This window comes from Neodiprion lecontei, chromosome 2 (genome assembly GCF_021901455.1).
Source record: "Neodiprion lecontei isolate iyNeoLeco1 chromosome 2, iyNeoLeco1.1, whole genome shotgun sequence".
Classification (NCBI taxonomy): domain Eukaryota; kingdom Metazoa; phylum Arthropoda; class Insecta; order Hymenoptera; family Diprionidae; genus Neodiprion; species Neodiprion lecontei.
In genome coordinates, this window is record NC_060261.1 from 18,874,680 (window position 1) to 18,898,754 (window position 24,075).

Genomic DNA, 24,075 nt, shown 5'->3' on the forward strand with positions numbered 1-24,075 from the left:
ATCGTATTAAATTATTGATTGAAATTCGTCGCTGACTACAAAAAGTTTTATTCGATTCATCAAATTATAAATGTTTAAAAAAAAAAATTAAATAAATACGCGTTGGAGCAAGATCATATTGTTTAATTGTTTTGAAATTGGTCATATTTTTCTGTCAAAAATTATTTGTAATCATCTGTTAGCCGCTGAGTATGTGCGATGAGGTGCGGTCTCACCCGACTGCTGTCTGTACCTCTTTACCTCTGTTTCCACTGTGCTGTTTTCTTGCTTCCTTCTTGCTTTTGATTTATTTCCGAACTACTTAATACTTTAGTTTCAATTTCATTGAAGTAGTTGTTTTTATTTTGATTCGCGTAATTTGAATTTCATCTCTGGACTTTTACTTCACTTCTCTGTACTCTCATTTTGTTACGCTGTACTCGAGGTTATTGTTTCTTTATTTCTCTTACTTTGACTGTTTTTTGGGGTGTTTCAGCTAGTTTAAGGACTTTTTATTGTCTTTTATTATCTGGGGTTGTATTTTTAGCTTTTTTCTTCTTGATATTTTGATTTTGTGATTGTTTCACTTGATGTAAAAAGCCAAATCTTAATTGTCCAACATTGCCATGGACGTTATTAAACACTAATAATCACCCCTCTGCATTTTTTCGGTCCATTTTTTGGTGCTTTTGAAAAATGTAAGAATAAATTCTGTGAGATGCTACCACACCCGGATTTTGGATGTACGGTCGTTTTCAACGCTCAATATCTCGCGCAATTATTAATGTTTTTTTTTACGAGTATCACTGATTTTAATTGACACGAATATAACAAACAACTTGAAAATAGGAAAAGTTGCGTATATTTTTTATAATCATTCATAAACGTGAATTGAATATTTATTCCATTTTCAGTCGTCAAAGCCTTCCTAGTCCCCGTGAGCTCAATTTTGCGGATGTTTCAGTTGTCTTACCACCAAAATGTGCTTAGCAAATTGTACTAGTAGAATAGGTCGATATCAAAAAAATTGATTTTTCAAGAATTTAAGCCTTCTTAGTCCCCGTAAACAAGGTAAATTATAGGATGATCAATGAATATAAAAAAAAAATTCGTGAGAATCTCATGTGTCTAATTGTAAGATGCACTAAAAATAATGATCTGTTGCGCATGATTGTTGAATGCGATACGTTTCAAAAAAAGAGAAAAAAAGTTTGAATTTGCCTCTAGTTGATGAAAAATTAGAGATATACAGTATTTTAGAAGGGCCAGGTAAAGGAAAATTAGTAAAATTAGTAAAATTATATATATATATATATAACCTTTAACAATTATATGCAACATTTCTTTGGTACATACAGAGGATCTGTTTAAGTATATATATATATATATATATATATATATATAAATATATACATTTGAAGAAAGTATTTTGTAAAAATTGAAAATAATTTGTTTGATTCTTACTTGCTGCCCAGCTCTTATTGTGAATTCTATGTTAAGAAATAACAATAAATTATACTGTTATTTTAAAGAATTACTTCCGTAGCCTATTTTCCAAATATCTCCTGTGCACATATTTTCATGTCAGAGAATTTGAGCAAAAAAGAATCGGAACGACTCACTGGAATTGCATGAGAACAGAGAAAAAGATTTAGTTTATTAGTGAATAGTGAAGAATTAAAAATTTCACACTTTCACTGGTAGTTGATATAATACTAAGCATTCTAAAAAAACAAAGTAATTTTCTTTCACGAACATGTAAGTGCGGAGGACTCTGATTCCGTTTCCTAACATCAGCATTAACTTGCGAAGCCTCGGAAATGGCACAATTCACATGTGATTTCTCATTAGCATTATACCTATTTCTTTTAAAACCTATTAAATGTAGTCCGAAATTTTTTCTTACATCCTTTCAATTTTTTGTAAATTATAATTGACCATCGTGTATAACTTTCGCGACGTCATAGAAATACTATAGTTGCGGTAGTAGGCTTATTCTTTATAAAAATATGTAGGTAATTGACAGATGATATAAACTCAGTACTACGATTTGACGGTAGCGTGCAAAAGCAAATATGCAATGTGTATTCCAAGTACACGGAGCATAACAATGTTGATTATGTGAACCAATTTTCTTTTAAAAAATATTTCAAAATCCTGTACACAGCCGAAGAACTAGGTCACTTCCTCACTGACAGCGGCTAAATATTTTCCTTGACCCTGGCCCTGTCCACTAGAATCGCATTTACAGCAAAAGCCAAAGCTCGAGACAAGAAGCCAACGGCTTTTGCGGGAATCCGTATGACTTGTTCGTACTCGTTGCACGTAACTCGTGGCTCATATATTCCCAGGTGTTAAAAGCAAATGAAGACAGTCGCTAATTCAACCTATTATAAAAGGCGATATGTTGAGGGTGTACAGTAGACTGGGCCAAAAAAAAACGAAGAATTTTTTTTTTAATGGTACTGTAAAAACATTGTTCATGACGACAAATAAAAATTATCCTGAAAGTTTGAGCCCTTAATATTAATATTAAGGGGTGTATCGTTACAGCTATTGATTTTTTAACAGTTACCGTATTTTTTTACCCAAAATCCGTCAATTGTCAATCTGAAAAATTTTATCAATCTATATTTTTGAAGGAGATAAAATTTCCTACAAAAAAGCTCTCTTACTAAATCGACGTAGATCGTGCCGTTTCCTTGTAATCGTGCCTTAAACATTGATTTGTTTTTTCTGTTAAAAAATCAATAGCCGTAACGATACACCCCTTAATATTAATATTAGGGCTCAAACTTTCAGGATAATTTTTATTTGTCGTCATGAACCATGTTTTTACAGTACCATTAAAAAAAAAAATTCTTCGTTTTTTTGGCCCAGTCTAGCGTACAGTCCTGTGAAAACTCATGTAAATAATAATGTCCCATGAAACGAGGGTTTTAGGATGCGCAACGTCTGAGGCTAATAATTTCGATTGAAAGAATACAAACGCTTTTCATTTCGGTAAGACTTGACAATCCGCAAATCTGAACAAAAAAAGCCTGCGGCTATTAACAACTTTGTAGACGGGCGATGGTGTTTTCTCATACAAAATTCTCACACTTTGCTAAAATGTTGTTTTATGCAAATGCAGCTCAATTGACTTCAGTTGACGGTTTCCCGTGTTCTCACAGGCTGTCCACTTGACGTATCTTCATCTAAACCTAGTAGATTATCCTTCGAATACCACATTGGGTTACGCAAACCCAGTCAATTCCGCAAAGGATCATCGCTTCAACGGTATACATATAGTAGAGAATCATTAGTATATTTAGTATCAGAAAATTCACAAATTTCTTATCTAAATGCTAGTATTCATCAATGTCTGGTGTATCGATTAAAAGAAAAAATTCCCAAAATGGTCCATCAGATCCCGAGATACATGCGAACCGAAAGTGTCGGCTTACGCTGCCCAAATGCGGTAAAAGTAAAACTTTTTTATAGTGTGGTATTTGAGAGTTATTTCTCTTTATAAATTACAATAAAAAAGAAATGCATGCTATTGCCAAGAAACTGTAGCACATTGCTTGTGTACTAGTGGATACAATTAAAACAGTCGGTATCAATACCGAAACACGCGTGCCGAGTAACGAAGATCGAATATAGCCTCCACTTTGCACATGTTTACGTATAGTGTGCTCTTCTATAACGTTACGCGTAGTGTGTAGTGTATCGAATAAGGAATACAAGTTAACGAAAGTAATCTGGCTTCAAATAGATATACTACAAATATAAGTATAGTTTAACGCAACTACTAGTCGAAACGAAAGAAATTTCTCTCGCACCTGCTACTGGGGATCAGTAATGGTGGTACTTTACCTCGTAGTATCTGGTTTCTTTTTAGCATATATATATATATATATGTATACGTGCTGTGCATACCATGCAGGTATGGAGAGATGTGGGTCGCGTGTCGTACCAGGTCACTAGACACGTATCCTTCTACCTAAGAGAATATCTTTAGCATACTGAAGAGGAACAGTAGGGGAGACCAGGACAAAATGATTCCGTGATACAAAATGATCATGTTAAGTTTTGGGCGGATTGGCGTTGCTAAGGAAGTCAATATTACGTGATTAATATGCGCAGTAGTTGTGGAAAACAGTTCACTTCAGCAGAAGAACGCGAACTTAAGTATTACGTGCTGTGCTTAAAAAATTATAAGGTAAGTGCCTTATATTGATCTCTGTAAACATTGGTCGTATCCTATTTATAAACAAAATGTCGACATAATCTGAAGATTGTGGTACACCAATAGCTTCAATTCGGTGGAAACACTTTTTCATTCGTGACTACCTTGCGCCGAAAAATTGCATTCAGTTTAGGATATGCGTTTTGGACAAAATGATCATTTATGGCCTAAGACAAAATAATCACCACTATTGTAGTGATCATTTTGCTCCGTGCGTTTAAAAAAATGAAAAATAAAAGATTTAGACATATTGTCCGAAAAGTTTGTAGTAATTAGAGTACCATTGAATACATACGCAAGACGTGTTTCACTCAAAAAGTCGTCAAGAGATCTAAGAAATAATACCCACCTAACAACTTTTATGAAACTAAAAACTAACTGTAAAAAATAAGTACTTTTAAAAGAAATAAAATGAGTCGGTTGAAAAAATAGTTAGGTACTGAATATTGAACTTTTAAACCTACATGCACATAGTTTTCTGTATTGAAATTATGTTGAGGAAAAATAATCAGTGGTCGCTCGTGCACTTTTTCAAAATTTGTAACAATCGCAATTACTCATTAAATTTGAAAAAATTCAGCAATGCATCCTAAGAATTGTACAGTTCATGGCTTCTATGTTTAGATTCTTAAGGCAAACAAGTCAGATTTTTTAGTCATGTTTCTCTTAGGGGGATCATTTTGCCCTGGTCTCCTCAACGAGCAATTTTTCTAAAATATTGTAGCATATCCCTGAATTGCCGTTCAGGAAACTACAAATTGCTTTCTAGATCTATCAATATTGATTAGTCTTCATACCTGTCACACTTTTTTCCTGCTTCTTCTGCACCCATCACAAATTCTTACTTACGGTAGGAAATATGGGACAGGTGTTCGGTAGCTTGGTCATTTGAATAACCAAATCCTCCTGAGTCCGGATTTTTATTTAGCTATCGAAACCATAAGCAGAGTTTAAACTAGATGAAGATTGCGAAATGTTTTGAATTGTCTTTGGTATGTTTACAATGTATAAATTCTCATTTGATGATTCTCCGATTTTTAATAGTGTGTACACCTTATTTGTAAAAAAGTTTTGTCAAGTCCTTAGTATTGAAAAACAAAACACATTTGAGGCATTCGACAGAAAACTTGTGTTGGGTGAACTAAAAAGCGTCCTCAAAATTGGAAGAATCAAACGATTAATTCAGTTGGGATAGTTGGGGAATATGTGAAATGGTTTCATTTGAAATGCGTATATCTTATTATTTGTATGAGCTATATTTGTTTGATTAACTTTAGGACATGTAACTGTTTGAAATCATCCCAATCATGATCCATTTTCCTCCACGAAATAATAGTAATATTGATTCCTCTATCAATCAAAGAACGTAACTGTTGAACTCGATCACATCCCTTTCAATGATATTTGCTACCCACGTCACTGATAGGATTCAGAATTAGTTCTCACACCATCGGGACCTTCTTGTGATAGCGATTGCATCACTTCCTCATTTCTTTGTCAGCACGTGGAACGCTTTTTTTTGTCAAACAGCGTTTCAAATGTTGAACCAAAAACATATACCTAGACGTATATCACTGTGAACAACGCATTCGTTCTTATAATTCAACAACTAAAGTACCAACTATACGTGGTTCATTTACATCAAAGATGTGTTGTAATCAGGGCATAGAATCGAAATAGTTGGGAGATGGAAATGTCAGCTCAAGTGGTGTGTGTTAGCGTTGGAATTAATCTTTCGGGGTTGCTTGACCAGCCTTATCAGTCAACCTCAACTTACACTACATTCCGATTTTCTTCTGAATTTTTCTACTTCATTCCACTACTATGTAATGGAAGAAAACTGTCAGATTGGTAACTCAAATTGAATTCTTCACATTAATTAAATGTTGTTTGTCACGAAAAATAAAAAAAAATGAATGAATTATTAATATTCAAGGCAATCAAATTATACATTACTAAATTCAGTGTGTAGTTTGTCCATATTAGTCATCTATCGATTATCATTACTCATGTAATAGAATTATACATTCACGAGAAGAAAATTTGGACGTCAGTGTGTTTGATTGTATTTTTTTATTTGCTTTGTTTAATATATTCCCCATACCCAATTTTCTATTTTTTAACTTCAAATGTGTCTCTAAAGACGATTAGCCGACTTTGGTATTTTTTTAAACGCTTATACTTTAACTCATTGAATTGCAGGTAGTTTTTTGTAGAGGAATTTCGCTATTGACAATACTATTCCATAATTCTAAACATTGGAAATGAATTATGGAATGTGATACAGTCGATTGATATGGCTATGGATTGATTAGATCCGTTGATATTATAAGGTGAGACTGATTTTAGATATGTATAACAGCACACGATATGCGTTTGACCTTATTGAGGATTTCTCAGCTACCGATAAAGATGGGAAAATTGCAAGGGATTTAGAATTGAGGAAAGCTTAAAACAAAAAACTGACTCAATTATGTCAATCAAAATAAGGCAGTGGGAAAAGAGTTGAAAGTATGACGACGGGAACACACATTGGAATGGGAAATTAGGCTATGGGAAGGTACTTGACGTAGTAGGTTCTTGGTGACTTTGGGTAGGTATCACAGATACGAAACTTTGAAGGAACGAATAAAATAAATGATTGCAATGACGGAAAATAATTCAAAGTGATAACTATTGACCTGTTGGATGATGATTCTGACGAATTATTTATTTAGGATCTATTTGATATAATATTCACAGTCATGGATCTTGTATATTGAGGCGCGTACAGCTTCACAACGATGTACTTTACACGAACAACAGTAGATTGCATGTTCGTAAAGGGGCAAATTAGGTTTTTTCACGAAAGTTGGGCATGAAAAATTTCCACATCCCATTTTTTTAAGTTATTCTTTCATCGAAAAATATTTGTAAAACTCTCAAGGTTCCGACACAGTTGATTATGAACTGTTCGTGAGCCCCTTTATGTTCATCCTATCGGAACCTCTATTTTTTGCAACCTTGATGACGCAACCAAGGCCAAGCCAGAGTTCATACTTGTGGTAGTGTGAAAGGTATGCTGTGCCAAGTTGTTGGTGGCTGTAGTTTACCGTCCGCACTATACGCAGGCCAGGCCTTGCACTTGAGTGAACTTGAGACTGCGCTTTACACGGCGTTACAACGGTATACTAATATCGTGGTGATGGAAGATTTCAATACTGACCCACTTAGCAACTCCCCCAGGGCAAGGCAGGTTCTTTGCGCCGTCGACGGAGTAATCCTCAGTGTAGTAGACCTTGGAGCTATCCTTCACACGCGTGGGATGGATACCTGGCGGGACATTTAGCGATTACGAGATTGGCAAAGTTCAAAGCTGGGGGGAAAATGGAGGGCCACATTTGTCTGGACATGACATAGTGTTCATGACTTGTTCCTACGTTGCTCCTCCTTTACGTCTCAGAATTGTACAATCGCGCGCATTGGATCCTATAGATCAGGAAAGACCGAGTGGTACGTTACTAGAGCTTAACTGGGAACGTTTCTTCCAGTACAGTGACGTCAGTGAAAAATACCGATTCTTGAGCGGAGCCATACGTGGTGCTCTGAATCTTGTAGCACCTTTCACAACCCGGGTTGTCCGCTCCGTACCCACCCCTTGGATCACTAAAGACATCCGTCGGTGGATTCGGGGTAGAAATAGAGCTTAGTGGTGCTAGTGATGCGAAGTGAAGGAGATTTAGATGATGAGCGAGGGATGTTCAGGGAAAACGGGATTAACGTCTGTTAGCAGTGATTATTTAGTAAATAATTCACGCATCGATATATTGAGGCAGTATTCTACTTTACAACTTTGAAAAAAACGCTATTTTTGTGAATTGTTTCTGAGAATACTATTGAAGATATGGATGTAGGGTTTAAAATGCTTAATAAATACACTCTTGAAGTACATAAAAAAAATTTTTTTTTATTTATTATATACATTTTTTATACATGTAAAATATGGTCAAAGCCAACACCTCAAAAAGTAGGTAACGTTGCCATGGTCGTAAAATCTTGCTGACGGATGGTCTGAAACAAAAAAATCTGAGTTTTATATTCAGTATGACTCCAGGAACCGATCTAACTAGAATCAACTTAAAATTTTAATTCCAACTATATTTTTATTGCAAAAAAAGACACAAAAAAACGCAATTTTTTTTTCTTTCGTATTTTAGCCGCCATTTTGTTGATTTTGCACATGCATAAAATATTCTAGTTGGATCGGTTCCTAAAGTCATACTGAACATGAAACTATCTGTTTTTTTTTTTGTTTCAGACCATTCGTCGGCAAGATTTTACGACCACGGCAACGTTACCTCCTTTTTGAGGTGTTGGCTTTGACCATACTTTACATGTATAAAAAATGTAAAAAAAAATTTTTTTTATGTACTTCAAGAGTGTATTTATTAAGCATTTCAAACCCTATATCCATATCTTCAATAGTATTCTCAGAAACAATTCACAAAAATAGCGTTTTTTTCAAAGTTGTAAAGTAGAACACTGCCTCAACAAATTTGGGTACATACAAAAAGTTTTGTGTAATAATTGGCTTGGTGGGTACAATATCAGGGGGGTGAGGACCGTTTTAAGAGGACGAAACTGATGACAATCGGTAGCAATTAATCAGCGAATAAATATCTCGTTTGGAATTTTTCGAATTCAGCTTCATTTGCACTATTTTCACTATGTGATGATCCAAGCTTAATAGTAAGCTGGGTCTGCCGCGTTTTTTTTTTCAGAAACGGCTGGAGCGAAAAAATTTTCTTTCCGTAATTGAAAAGCGTTTAATTAGCGACTCATTCTCCAATTTGTATTCACTTGTTATTCTACATTGACATAGCCAGCTTGACGGAGGCGCTAGAAAGACGAAGAAAATTTTTTAAGGAAATTGGGGTCTGGCGTTTGGTGAGATTCACTTGTTAGTGCTAGATACTGCCTCGAGTATAATCCTGCCTTGACATAATTACGGTACAGACAACTTTAAGACTGCCCATTACGCTTCCAGTACAGGTTCGTCAGTTATTATTTTCTACCTCTGCCGTGAATAACAAGCACGGTAATACATCTAGGTGCTCATTGCAATAGGCACTCATTCGTACGTGTACATGTACGGGCTATTCCGCGTCAACCGGATCAGTCATCTCTCAGATATTTTTTTAATTTGGCATGTGGATTGTGTGTGAGGAGTTAGATTTTTGTGCCAAAGCGCGAATCTCATAATGCAAAATTCGATTTTTTATTAACAATAACAAATTAGACTCCCATTTTTTTCAAAAATTCATAACTTTGGCAAAAAATTAGATACAATATATATTTTTTTTTCAAATTACGCGGAAAGCTCCATAGAATTTTAAAAAAAAATACGAAATGGTAAAAAAAAGTTGTTATCAATTGTTTATTTAACAATTAATTTTTCAAAGATTTTTAAAACAGTGACTGACACGATCAAAAAATTTTTTTGAAATTCTGATATATTCCTTGAACTGTGCTACAACCTCTGAATTAATTCCAGAGGGGTGTTTTTCTTCGTTTTCGAGTAAAAAATCATTAAAGGTGTCGATGCGCGTGAAATTGCGGCGCGCCGAGTCTCTACGTAACGGCGGGCGGCCGGTTGCCGTCCACCGCTACACCGCGGTGACGTCGCAGCGTTATTTTAGAGTCATATTCACGATGTAGGACATGATTGAAGAATCTGAAAAAAATACTGTACCTTCACAAGGCCTGCTCAAAGCGATAAGTGAAGTTTCAAGAATGTGTTTTTATTTTAAAATAAGTAGCAAGTTATGTAATTATTATCATTTATGTGCACTCTCATGGTGTGTAACCGTTATTTTGAATCTCTGTAATAAAAAAACGGTGAAAAACACATTCTTGAAACTTCACTTATCACTTTGAGCAGGCCTTGTGAAGGTACAGTATTTTTTTCGGATTCTTCAATCATGTCCTACATCGTGAAAATGACTCTAAAATAACGCTGCGACGCCACCGCGGTGTAGCGGTGGACGGCAACCGGCCGCCCGCCGTTACGTAGAGACTCGGCGCGCCGCAATTTCACGCGCATCGACACCTTTAATGATTTTTTACTCGAAAACGAAGAAAAACACCCCTCTGGAATTAATTCACAGATTGTAGCATAGTTCAAGGAATATGTCAGAATTTCAAAAAAAATTTTTGATCGTGTCAGTCACTGTTTTAAAAATCTTTGAAAAATTAATTGTTAAATAAACAATTGATAACAACTTTTTTTTACCATTTCGTATTTTTTTTTAAATTCTATGGAGCTTTCCGCGTAATTTGAAAAAAAAATATATATTGTATCTAATTTTTTGCCAAAGTTATGAATTTTTGAAAAAAATGGGAGTCCAATTTGTTATTGTTAATAAAAAATCGAATTTTGCATTATGAGATTCGCGCTTTGGCACAAAAGTCTAACTCCTCACACACAATCCACATGCCAAATTAAAAAAATATCTGAGAGATGACTGATCCGGTTGACGCGGAATAGCCCGTACATGTCTTCTTTTGCACGAGCAATTAGAACCCACAGTGCTACTCGAGAATTTGTGACGAAGAGAAGAAAAGAAAAATATATGTCGCGTGAAGGGAAGAAAGTATGAGGATCGAGTTAAGCCGTGGGTAAGAGAGCGACAAATAAAAAACATGCAATTTCGAACTCAACGTATATGTATATTTTGAGATTACGGATTTTAAATGTGTATACAATATGACCTTACGTTTTTTCACATTATTACAGCAATAACGACATCGCCTAGCTCATAAAAATCAGTTCAACCTTGAACTTTGTACTGTGTGCTCAAAATGTTTACATAAACCGAATATCAATTATCTCATTCAAAATGTATCAAGCGCATGGTCCAGTCAAAGCACTGTAAAGATACAAAAATGATGTAACGGTGGTTAATATAATACTCCCTTGATATATGTATAATTGGAAAGCCATACATTTCACCGACAATAACACACATATTCACAACTTTGAAGAGATATCGTTGTCAAATCATTGCTACATCGAAAAAATCGTATCGTTCGAGTAATTTTAATGAATTAGAGCTCATTGTATTCATAAATGATGGTCTACTGTCTATTGAAATTATCAATTAAAATTAAAACTGTAATATGACATTACCAGCGCAGTGTTCAGATGTGCCATGATAAACATGGTATTGAAAATTGAAGTGATAAAATAATTGAAAAAAAGAAACTGACCAATTGTTTGAAATTGAACTACAGTCTTTATTGATGCTCAATCCTCTAATCAGATCTAATCTCACCCCCTCATAGTGGATTTTATCCTCGAAAAAACATGAATAATCCGAAATCAATCTCAACTCGATCGTGCTCAATATATTCTATATGTCACGAAAGGACAAAATAATAATACAGTCAAGTTAAGGAAAGATTCTCTCAGTGTGAAGACCTGCGTAACTTTGAGATAGAATGGTTAATGCAGATGAATAGGGTGACTAGTAAAAAGACAAAACTGTTGCTATATCAGCATAGCCTGAAGAAAGACATAGGGAAGGTCTCGTGAAAGGGCCAGTTCCAAGCCACTCTGTCACTGCTAGCCCCAACACATGCACGACTATTACGTACTTGTGTTGGCGCTGGCCGTGACCACGTGGCTTGATACCGACCCTTTTACTAAACCTTCTCCGTAGGTGTTTCCCCCCACCAGGGAACCACCGAACCATAGAGAATAGGTGGGTCAAATCTTATAACAGTAAACGAGTATACCGAGATCCGTACTGCCGTTTATACCCAACAACTCCTAACCGTCTTTTCTCACAGCCCTTAGGTCCAGTGAATTTCCATGTGGAGAGATACCTCCGTAAATGTCAAACTGACACACGATATTCTGATTAATCTTTCGCCTTTTTCACACCATTCTTGTTATTAAAAATTTGTATAGCGTGAAGAGTAAACACACTAAATAACTTATCCGAAATTTAATGTTCAAAACAAGAAGGCATCGGATCTACCCAAATCGTGTCTACAAGTAAAAAGATCTCGAAATTCAATCCTACATGCGGTGGTTCTACATCACATGTATTCCACAAGCGGGAGTTATACAAGTTCGTTTTTGCACGCGGCGATTCTACATCAGCAGGGTCGGTCAATTTATACAAGATCTCTACACGAGGCATTTCTACACGTCCGTTCATCCGAAATTTGTTTTAACATGCAGCGATCCGACATCAGCAGTTTGGGTTCGTTTCAACGGTCTTATTTGCACAGAATAACAAGCATGGCCTCTCGCAGAATCACAACGAAGGTTTATGTATACCTCTGTAGAACATATTGTGTAGGTAAATCTCGTTCTATAGAAATGAGTCCGTATTGGAACAAATCTGAATTATTCTTATCAGACCGCCACATATAGAAACTAACCCAACTTGCTCATGTACGACCGCCACATCCAGAAAAAAATCAGTAGAATAACCACATGTAGAATCGAACTTGTAGAACTTATCGATAGTAGAAAAAGTTGGCGAAGAATCAATCCTCCTCCTTTGTGGCCACTGTCTAGTCCTTTTGGATAACAATACGATAATGTTGATTAATAAAAGGAAGAGAAGAAGAAACCTTCCAGCCCCCGAGCATATCGATCAGATTGTAATCAGTGATACATTTACGGCAGGTGATCTCTTCAGATATGGGACCTTTAACTCAACATTTTCCATAGTTGAATGTCAGCGGCTTATGGATAGCTAGAAGAATGATGGGTTCGTGAAGGCTGGTCCAACGACTGGTTGATAAATATCCTGTGTAACGATTCGAATATACCCGTTAAATGATCAACACAAGGACTGATGAGAATTTGACTCGTGGAGTTAGATACGTGATGTATTTCTTCACCAGTTTTACCGATCTTCATGAGAAGCTGGTCTCTGTGCCAACAAATCTTTGCGAAGTACAACGTGCGAAAGTTCTAGTCTCCCAGTGATCGATCTTCGATAATGCAAAAAAGAGTAATTTAGCATTCGGAAAAACATTTCGGTTAAGGTCATCTACGGAAGATCGTCACTAATAGGTAACTAAAAGTTAAGTGACCATCAAGACAAACATTTAAAACACGAAAAGTAAAAACTTCAACAAAAATAAAGAAATTAAAGAGAGACTATTTAAAAAGAAAAAAACAAAATAAATAGAGTGAAATCCGAGAAGCAAGTTTACCAATGAAAAGACAATTAGCATTTATAATTTTAACATTATACACCTGTTTAAAGAATCTACATATGGAATGGATGAACGAATGAATCTTAAACTTAAGGACGGCACATGTTTTAACTATTGGAGGCAAAAATAAAAGAAATCGTGCTACGTTTATCTTACATCCAGAAATATGTGTATAGTTTATTCTCAAATTAATTAAGTAAATAAAATATTCTTGTACCTGTTGTGTCCTTGGCACTCAAGGCCTTAGTATATACAATATTTTCTTTTTAATTAACTGATTTCTATTCTTTTTAATGACTCAGGATTGATATCCGATTAAATCTAAATTTCATTTCAAATTTATGTCATATTCATACCGTTTCCCGTATACAAACCATACTTAGATAATAAGTGAAATAGCATACGAATATATTCTAGAAATGATCACACGCGTGTCTTGCATTACCAGCGCGTTCTTTCAGAAGCTAGCAGGCTAAGGGCCTTGGATTCCCACAGATAAAATATATTTCGTTTTCGAATAAGGTAGCTGGCTTGTTTCAGACCCATATCAGTACAGAATATTTCTTTCCAACTTATAGTTTACGAATATCAGTAGAACTATACAGACTGATCCCGCTTTCTATAAATTGTTGTATGCCAATGGTCACAGCTGTATATTTACAACCTTTTTCAATTCATATTATTCTCATCCTGTTGAGAGTCCAAGAAAAACGTACGCAAATCTTTTATGGTATATTCAAACATGTGTAATCAAGTGCAAACTTGCAGCAGTACCTTTCCAGGAAACAACTCTGCCTCATAATCAGACGTTTCTGTTGTAAGATACCGTAACGTAAATTATCCCTTCTCTAAAATATATGCAAAGACAAAGAATGACATTTTAATGTCCTGTGTAATAAGCCGGAGGTCTACTTTCCCACTAGCTTTGACTCAAGGGTAAAATCCAAAGAACAAATGGGTAGATGTTGAAATAATCATTCTAAGGGTAAAGCTTGCCTATTGGCCTCGATGCCAGAACATTTTCGAGAGCTAATTGGAGATAATAAATGGAAGTGTTAGCAAGTCTCATTCTTACAAACGAATAAAGGGTCAGTGTAGAATCGGTCAAGTAGAGCCGGAGTCAGTGATACGGTTAAGTAAAAATCAAAGAGCAGTTGAATAAAAATCAGAGAGTTAAATATATGGTACTGACCGAAGAGTCAAGTAACTTTTAATAATCAGAAAATCAACGTGATTATAAAAAACAATCAAAATTTTCGAGTAAATAATAGAAACCAAGACGTGAATCTTGGCAAAGTAAAATGGAGGTTCGAAAGAAACAATCTTACCTTGCCTCTCTTTTGCATTTAAATGTTTGTCTTCTGTAATGGAATCATGTTTTACCCTCGATTGCTATACTTTATCAATCAATCAAACATTTCAATGAACATTTATTTGTTGTGCTTGATGAATAACTAGTTTTTGTGATAACCTTTATGATTGCGAGTTGGAAATTTTAACTCTTCTATCAAAGATCATCCCTCAATAGACATTATCATAAACAGCTCCGTATCTTCATTCATATAACGTACATACCGCTAAACACATGGGTATGCCCACACAGCCCGAGATTATTAACATAGTTCAAAGAAAAATGAACTTTATTTATAATAATATCATCTTTATTCATTTGATGAAACGGTAATCCATCATGCATATCTCTAAATCTAGACGTGACCCGCCGATGTTTAGTTTAGTGTCTTGTAACCTGGCGTAAATTTCGATATACAACATTCACCTAGGTTATGAGAAACATGTGAGAGCTAATTAGTCTTCATTTTGGTGAAAGCATAATAAAAAATATTAAAAGTTGGCTAGTAACCCAGTTCATTACAATACGCGTGCCGTATAGATGTATTCGCATCTGAAATCGTTACATTCCAAGGTAAACAAGAAAGGTTATAAGAAATAAACAAGAGATGAAGTTCACTTCAGTTTGAAAGACGTCTTTACCTGTCTGAAGATTCCAAGGAAGGTCGCGATCGCCTGGCCGTTAGCCGATCAGCTACTTCATACTATAAGTCCATGAGCAGATGATTAACATAAATGTTCGGCCAGCGTGTATCGGGGTTTCCGGAAGGCTCGGCACTTGTATACTGTCACAATCGAGACAGGACGGAGTTCCTTGGCCCACTGCCATTTACTCGACAACCGTAGTATTACCGACCTAATTTATTGAAAAATTAACTAGAATTAGCTATAAGCTCTCGGAGCTTCAAGTCCTGTCCCTGTTGAATATCACCTCCTGTCAGTTGTGATATCAAGAGATCTGACCATTTCGATATTGCTGAAGAAACGATTTCGTTTTTGACGCAGTCCGATAGTTCTGATTCATTTAGGAAATATATTGAATTTAATTTTGGAGGTCAGTACTCTAGAAATTTGTAAAGCAAACACCTGATGTAACTCGAGTGCGAGGGGTGAAGCACTCTCAAATTATAATTTGTTGAAGCCAAAATCAGTTAAAATAAGTCTGGCTTTTATTTGCCAAGTACCGCTTAATGATCTTTAATGTATTTCCTTTCTATTTCACGTATCTTTTTAGTACGATAAGAAGAAATCATTCATTTTAGATAAAATTGTTTCAAATTGATCCCTAACAAAAATCACGGCGAATAACTGTGCAACGCAGCACAAATATCAAAGAATCTAAAATAATGTAAAGTAAACGGCGACTAACGAAAAATAGGGTAAGATTGCATTCGAATCTATTCGCGTCTATAATAGCTTGTAGGGCGTCAGGAAACATCGGAACGAGTCAGGCCTTCCGCTGTTTTATTGTTGAAAAATTCAACACAAGATTTGTAATCACTAACCCAATAAATGCAGTAGATTTAACCCCATGCAGTAGGAGTTTAAAAATGAAATTAGCAAACCAGTCCTTTTGACTGGTCTGGTAGTTCTAGTGTTAAAATTAGCATTTTGACCGCGCAGACGATCACCAATTTTGGTAAAAATCTTTGTATACAACTGATGCGACTATCATCAAAATTTCCTACATTTTATTTTTTGAATATTTTAACGTACGATTCGTAATCACCGACTCCAAAAACACCTCTACACAAATTTAAATTCAAATCACGGATGTAATATTCTCAAAAGTTGTCCACCATTGTTGCAAAATGTTTTGTGCCCGCCATTTTTTTTTTTCTAGCAAGATCAGATATAAAATTCGTAATCAACGATTGTAAAAATCTGACGACACAAATTTCGTGCAGATTGGATGAAATATCAGAAACTTATTCCGCCAATTTGTGACATAAAATTCGAAATCAGTAATCCTATAATTCACGGTACACAAATTTCTCTCTACATGGGATCAAATTTTCGAAAATTGACCTGCCATTTCGTTTTTAAAACACCCAGCGCAAGAGTTGTAATCAGCATCTCCAACAATTTAAAAATACGTAACTTTGTCAAAATCGGACAAAAATGTCATTGAATTAAACAAATTGAAATTAATCTCCTTCTTCTGCAGGTTCAATTAAATGTTAAAAATATGAAAATGAATGAAACAACTATTGCGTTTTTATTATACGAGTGAATAAAATGATGTGGCATGTATTATAAGTGCTTTACCCCTCGCTTGAGCGTCTCTGCAATCGAAACCAATTTGAATAATTCTGAAATGGTTTGATTTTTAATATACACAGGAAAAATCCACACCTTTGCATATTTCTCTATACTCTTTTTCTGTGTGTTTATTGCATTCCAGGGCTGCCACTGAGTCGCTAATTCAACCACTAGTAAATTTTTCTTTGACTTTCTTCGAATTATGTCACTTTTACTACAATTTTTGTCCCTTCGAGTTCAAAAAACTATATTAGTTTTCAAATTGGAAATCACAGACACCTCTCCTCTTTCAAACTTACTGTCTTACGAGTCCATCTGATTTCAAATTTCTCACCAAAGTGCGTTACTTCACAACTTTAAAGCCTAAGGAAGTTAGCATTTATCATTGAAATAAACCCATCTTCACCGATTTTTGGGATAGAGCTTCATTGCCTATCAAAAATAGAATCTGAGAATTTCCCGCGCCTTCACTTCCGTGTCAATCACACGTGGCGAAGAGCCAGGAAAAAAATAGTTTTTGCAATACCTACTTGGAAAGTTCAGTTTTGGAAGCCTATGAAGCATGCGTGATGTGCCTCATTTCCAAACTGAACAGAAAAGCAACGTCAGTACATTGAAACGTATGCGGCTATTTTCGTAACCTGGGCATGTGAGAACCCCACGTTATCGTAAGTGTCTTTGCCTAATTGAGTTGTAATTAGAGAAGGATAAGTAAAATAAATAGGATTTCCTCTAGTGGGCTAAAAGTTGGACCAGTCTCGCCGACCCGAAAACACTGATCTCTCTAGAGACCGTCATAGACTTGGGAACGACCGGAGCTGCCTTGGACGTAGACAAGAATCTTCCACCGTTGCTCCTATAGATAGACAAGGGCAATGCAGCCGATACTTTCCCCTTAGAGACAAGGGTTTCAAATTATTGCTACCTAATCGAAGACACGAGTAAAAGCCAGTGCTTCCTTTTAACTATGGACTCGCGAAATCCAGAGCCGCCTCCCTCGACAGACTTGGGCATAGAAGCCGAAGCTAATATTTCCTAAAATAACCAAATCGACAGCTAAATTACGGACCAGGGCTGTAGCCATGGCCCGGTCAGACTGCGTTTCACTAATCATAGTTCCCGGAAACAATTTTTCCAGTGTCGCCGAACTATCACAGACGAGTTCACGCTGTCTGTTAACTCTATCCGATATCGATTTGCCTGCAATGATAACGAACTAAAGAAGCAAATGCATTGAAGTTTCTTACAATAACGATTTAATTAATCGAAGAATTGTGCTCCAGGCAAAATGATACTAAGAAAATCATGCAAAATCAAGCTAAATTAAATTAAAATAAAATACTACAGAATTCGTCGGTTCTGCTCCTACGATTTATAAGTGTTTAAAATTTTTCTTAACTGTTCATGCTAACCTTTTCTCATCTATCATTTAAAATCCCGTGATATCGTCGTGAACTTGGCTGTTGATTTGACTCTACGATGAATCTAAGCGCTATGATTGAAAATTCATATTGCTAAATTAACTCCTAGTTCGGAAACGATTTATAGACAAACGTCGTCTCGTCGAATGACATAGCTCGACGCTCTGCCTGAGATCTGCTGACTGGTGCTTCTGGCGCACCACTATTTATACTGCCTGCGGCTCTTCCATTGCATTACGCCGTCGCGGTCAGACTCGCGATTCCATGCCCGTATCTCGCGAGCTGCTGCGTCCTGTCGGTGTTCTACAACTCCGCTTGGTGGCATCGACTAGCCTCGGCTGTTTTCGGTTTTCGGTGTTTGTTGTTTCTGCGCGGTATTCGTGTTCTATTCCACGAGCTTGGCTGCGTCCTGCAGTGTCCTTCGACCACGGTCTTACATACAGGTCTGGCAACGAAGCCAATTTTCTACAGAACGGCGTGGTTCTCTTGCTGTCCGTGGTTTTTAGTGTTTGAAATAGCCATGTCGCGGCACTGCTATCTAGGGATGTACGTGGGGTAGGGATGGTAGGGATGAAAATGTGCCAATAACAATATTATTATTACGTTGGCGCTGCATTGCGCACGCGTTGATTATCCATCCCTCGAACACAACGCCGACCTGGCGGCCACAAAGTGAGATAAATATGTAATGTATCTATGACCAGAGATGAGTAGGGAGATCTCCAACGCTCAGCTTTTCGTGATACCAGCTAAGTCGGAGCGTCGACGTGACACCTAGGCGGCCACGCATCGAAGGTGCCCCATTTCCGACCCGACACCTAGGCGGCCATGCACCGAAGATGGCCCACAATCGTGTATATATAGATATACTCGTTCGCTCGAGCAAGTGGTTGCCAATCGCATCCTTGTCCCCGCTCGCACTGATGTTTCCATGAATGCAAGAATTGGAATTTTTTTTGTTTCAGTTATGAATGTCAGCGAATAAAAGTATCTCCAGATTTGATAAATTTTGGATTCAATTAGCGGACGCTGAACCAAATTAATTAACCATTCCCAGCCTAAATACTTTTTTTTTCTTTTTTAATAAATATTATTTTTTGATTGATATGAAAATATGTGACGCCTGGTGTTCTCGATTATTTGTACACGCAGTCTACGGAAAAATATACGGAGGCAGCTCGATAACATTTATGCAAAATGTGCAATGAGCAAGTGGTTGGGGGAAATTTTTTTTTTCTCCAACTGAATCTTCCAGAGAAGCATCAGCGAATTCCAAGCAAGCTCCATAAACATACCGAGCAAACGCGCGCTCACGGACGTAGCTGTGGTGTGGCTGAGTGGATAACCACATGAGGATGAATTTTCAATCACAGGTTTTTGCGCAAAGTTTTCCTGTATTTCAGTTAATTACTGCTGCCTTTGCTATAATACTGCATTCAAGTCTTGAACAAAACACTAAAAAATAAGTTAACCACTTAATGTAAAACAAAATGTTAGATAGAGCTTAAAATTTAAGCCGGAGTTGCATAAACTAAGAAAATTACAAGTGCAACATTGTAAATATTGTACATTTATTGTTCATCTAAATAAATATGGTTTCCTCCTAAAAAAAAAAAAAACATGAGGATGGAGTGATGCGGGACACGGGTTCGATCGCAGTTCACTCTTTTTTTTTTTTTTTTCAATTCAATCCCGGCTTTTTTTTTGTATTTTCGGAGAGAAAAAACAAATGAAAGAAAGAAAATTTCCAGAGCCGGTCGATTTTTTCCTTCTTTCCTTTTGCTTTTTTTTTACTGAACCCACCTTTTTTGTAGTGGGGGTAACCCAGAAGAGAACAAATAATTGAAATCTCTGGAAGATTCAGTTCGAGAAAAAAAAATTTCCCCCAACCACTTGCTCATTGCACATTTTGCATAAATGTTATCGAGCTGGCTCCGTATGTTTTTCCATAGACTGCATGTACAAATATTCGAGAACACCAGGCGTCACATATTTTCATATCAATAAAAAAATAATGTATAATAATAAAAAAAAAAAGTATTCGGACTGGGAATGGTTAATTAATTTGGTTCAGCATCCGCTAATTGAATCCAAGATTTATTAAATCTGGTGATACTTTCATTCGCTGACATTCATAACTGAAACAAAAAAAATCCCAATTCTTGCATTCCTGGAAACATCTGTGCGAGCGGGGACAAGGATGCGATTGGCAACCACTTGTTCGAGCAACCGAGTATATCTATATGTATACACGATTGTGGGCCACCTTCGGTGCATGGCCGCCTGGTGTCAGGTCGGAAATGGGCCACCTTCGGTGCGTGGCCGCTTAGGTATCACGTCGACGCTCCAACTTAGCTGGTATCACGAAAAGCCGAGCGTTGGAGATCTCCCTACTCATCTCTGGTATGGCCGTGCCTTCGACTCCGTATTGGTGGCATCGGCTAATCTCGGTGCCCGTCGGCGTTCATCGCATCTTTACCATGTAGCTGGCAGTTGTCGCTTGTGTCTGTCACAAACAGCTGACCGTTACAATATGCGTGTAATTGTAATGCTTGATTTTCCGCACTGACGTTTTCTGCAGCGTATGTACACTAGGATGGTCCTTGTTTGGGTTGTTGACGATTTTTGTCTGGAGCACCCTCCAAACAATAGCTTTAAATGATTCAAAACTTATTCGCAAATCTTTTCAGATTTTCATATCAATTCTAACCTATTAGAGGGTGGATTTTCACACTTGAAAAACACATATTTTGGACACATTCTCAGCATATATCTTATTGTAAGAGTGAAAATGTTTCAAAAAATCTGTAGCTGCGAGGTTCTAGTGAGCATTAGTGCTACTATGTAAGAAAAAATTTACATAATCATACTATGCAATCTCGATGAATTGCACACCCTCGAAACCTGACTTTTTCCATTTAGAGAAAGTGCAATTTGTCGAAATTATCTGGTAAGATGACGTAAATTTTTTCTCAGATAGTAGCACTAATGCCCACTAAAACTTCGCTGTTGCAGATTATTTTGAACATTATTACTCTTGCAATAAGATATATGTTGAGAATGTGTCCGAAACACGTGTATTTTAAATGGGGAAATATACCCTCTTATAGGTACGGCTTAGAGTTGAGACAATAATGTGAAAAAATTTGAGAATTGTTTTCAAATTATTTCAAGTTGATTTGGGGCCGTGACAGAAAAACATCGTCAACACCTTAAATAAGGACCCCCCTAATGAGTTAGAAGTTCGTGACTGTATTGGTTATTATCCATGAATGCATCTTGTCATCACTGACTGTCAAAACCAACGAAAACTTTAATCATTCGGACCCCCCTAATGTACACTTTCGAATAACTTAATAATTTGAGTTAATACGCACTGAGTCATTGAGCGTAACTGACTTAATTCCAATTTTACAGGCTATGAGTGGCACCTTCGGTGTTTCTTAAATTGAACTTTCCTTCACAGGTATTGCAAAAAGTAGCGTGTGTCACATCTGTTAATGGGTGATATCTGACTTATGTAATTACAGGTCTCACGCTAGTGGTACCGTGGTGGGTGATACCACGACGCTCGAGTGGGGATTGCAGTCGCGCACTTCATAACGAATCAGCTTTAAGAGGGTGTCCTGGTCGATTGTGACATTGATGTCTATATCTCTAAATATCGAAGTTCGCGTATCTCAAACGCATGAAAGGGCTTGACAACTCGATTCTATACGCAATTCTCAATAAAAATAGTCAAATACATTTGCATTTGTCGCAGAAATAAAGAAATGGCATGAACTTCACGAATTTACTATTGCGATTATCCTATTTTTTTCAATTGCAGGAAAAATGTTTAGTACGCCTGCTTCTGGTTTGTTATGCCATGGAATACGCTTTATGAATTTTTATGAAAATCCACAAGCCATAGGCAGAATGCATTAGCCATACAGCTAGATTGGCTTTTTCCAATTGTGCATGCGCTACGGTTTCTGCATTCTGGCTATGACCACTGTAATTTTATGTATGCCAATAGCCTATAGATTGTGCAGTGTTACGGTACCGCTAAAGGACAGAGATAGTCCTGGAGCCGGGCATCTTTGCATGATCAAAAGAGTGGGGAGCAACTGCTTGATGGGGTAAACAATAAGACAAGCGAGGAGGTATACTTGTATAAGTTACGTGTTTCCCCCTCCAAGGTAGCGATTAGAGTAAGAAGGCTCCTTCTCTCTTATCACAGCTTCAGCTCGGGGCACAGACCGCGCAGTCTATGGTAGAGTCCCTACTAGAAAGACTATAACAAGGAGCACGAACTACGATTCGAAACGCGGTCCAAGAACCGTCGCTGTTAATTGGTCTAGTGAGACACGAAAACCACAGTTACGGACTTACATGGGTCATGTCAACTTCACGTTCGCAATGCAATTGAGCCCAGGGCCAAGCGAGATTTAGTGCATTGTACCAACGCACGAAAGTGCTGTCGGCGCACCTCCCCAGCTCCATTTCACTCCTTCGCCGACAACCCGAAGCGATTAACATGTCATTGCGTGTTATGTGCTGTGACAAGCACTCAGGAAGACTGCAGACTTTATGGCTCACTAGCGCCAACTAAGGGTGGCAATTCGTGGACCCCACTTGACTATACGCTCGGCATAGCAGTTCGTGCTCCTTGTTATAGTTTGCATGGTCCACGGTCTTATCATAGAATTATAAAGATAGACTGAGCGCTCTTATGAGCCGCTTAAAGCAAACATTTAAAGAACAGAAATATGCCGGGAGTACTCCTTTCTCTCTTTGTCGATATTTGTGACGGGGATCGAGGCGGTAGAGGAGAATGAGGCGAAATTATGCGCGTATATCTATAGCTGTTCCACTTCCACTGCTCCGTTATCTCCCACCATGACGCCGATTGAAAAGAGAGAGCAGTACTCCCGGTATACCTCTGCCCTTTATATGTAATTGTCAGTGTCTCTTACAGAAGCGCTCAGTCTATCTTTATAAGTCTATGGGTCTTATATACAGGTAGAAAAGAAGACGCGAGAAGACATAACTCTGTACCACCGTCTTACATACAGGTCTGGAAACTCTGGTGGTGGGGGTGTGTCCTCTTATTGAAGCACCGGCCGTTTCGCCTAGTGACCATGAGTGTCGCTGCGATAGAGGTGTTAAGGCTGTGCGAGAGAGATGGAAACAGCTTGTTGACCGTCCGAGCTGTTTCCGTCTCTCTCACACAGCCTGAATCCCTCTATCGCAGCGACACTCGTGGTCACTAGGCGAAACGATCGGTGCTTCAATAAGAGGACACCCCCACCACTGAAATTTTGACCGAGTTTCCAGGACTGTGTGTAAGACCGTGCTTTGTACTCTTTCTCAATGAGGATGAGACAGAGAACTAGCCACCATAAGGCGCCAATGTTAAGCTCCGTAGAGTTTTGCAGCGCCTCTGTTGAGTCAGGGCAGAACTAAGGACCTCCCACCACTGCGATATGCGCGGATTTTGAATCTCATGTTAATGAAAGCAAACATGACCGCTTAATTTAAAACTCATCATATTATGCAGACATCGCTTGACGTTCGAGAATTGTTAAAAGTCGTATATTAGTTACACTATTATAGTCTATATTAGTGAAA

The 24,075-nt window shown here is 37.2% G+C and overlaps 1 protein-coding gene across 3 annotated transcripts in view; it reads left to right on the forward strand.

Annotated features, from left to right (window-relative positions):
- The window catches only part of LOC107222526 (lysophosphatidylcholine acyltransferase), a 112,505-nt gene that overhangs the window by 22,581 nt on the left and 65,849 nt on the right, over positions 1-24,075 (forward strand). The gene's annotated exons all lie outside the window — the stretch shown is intronic.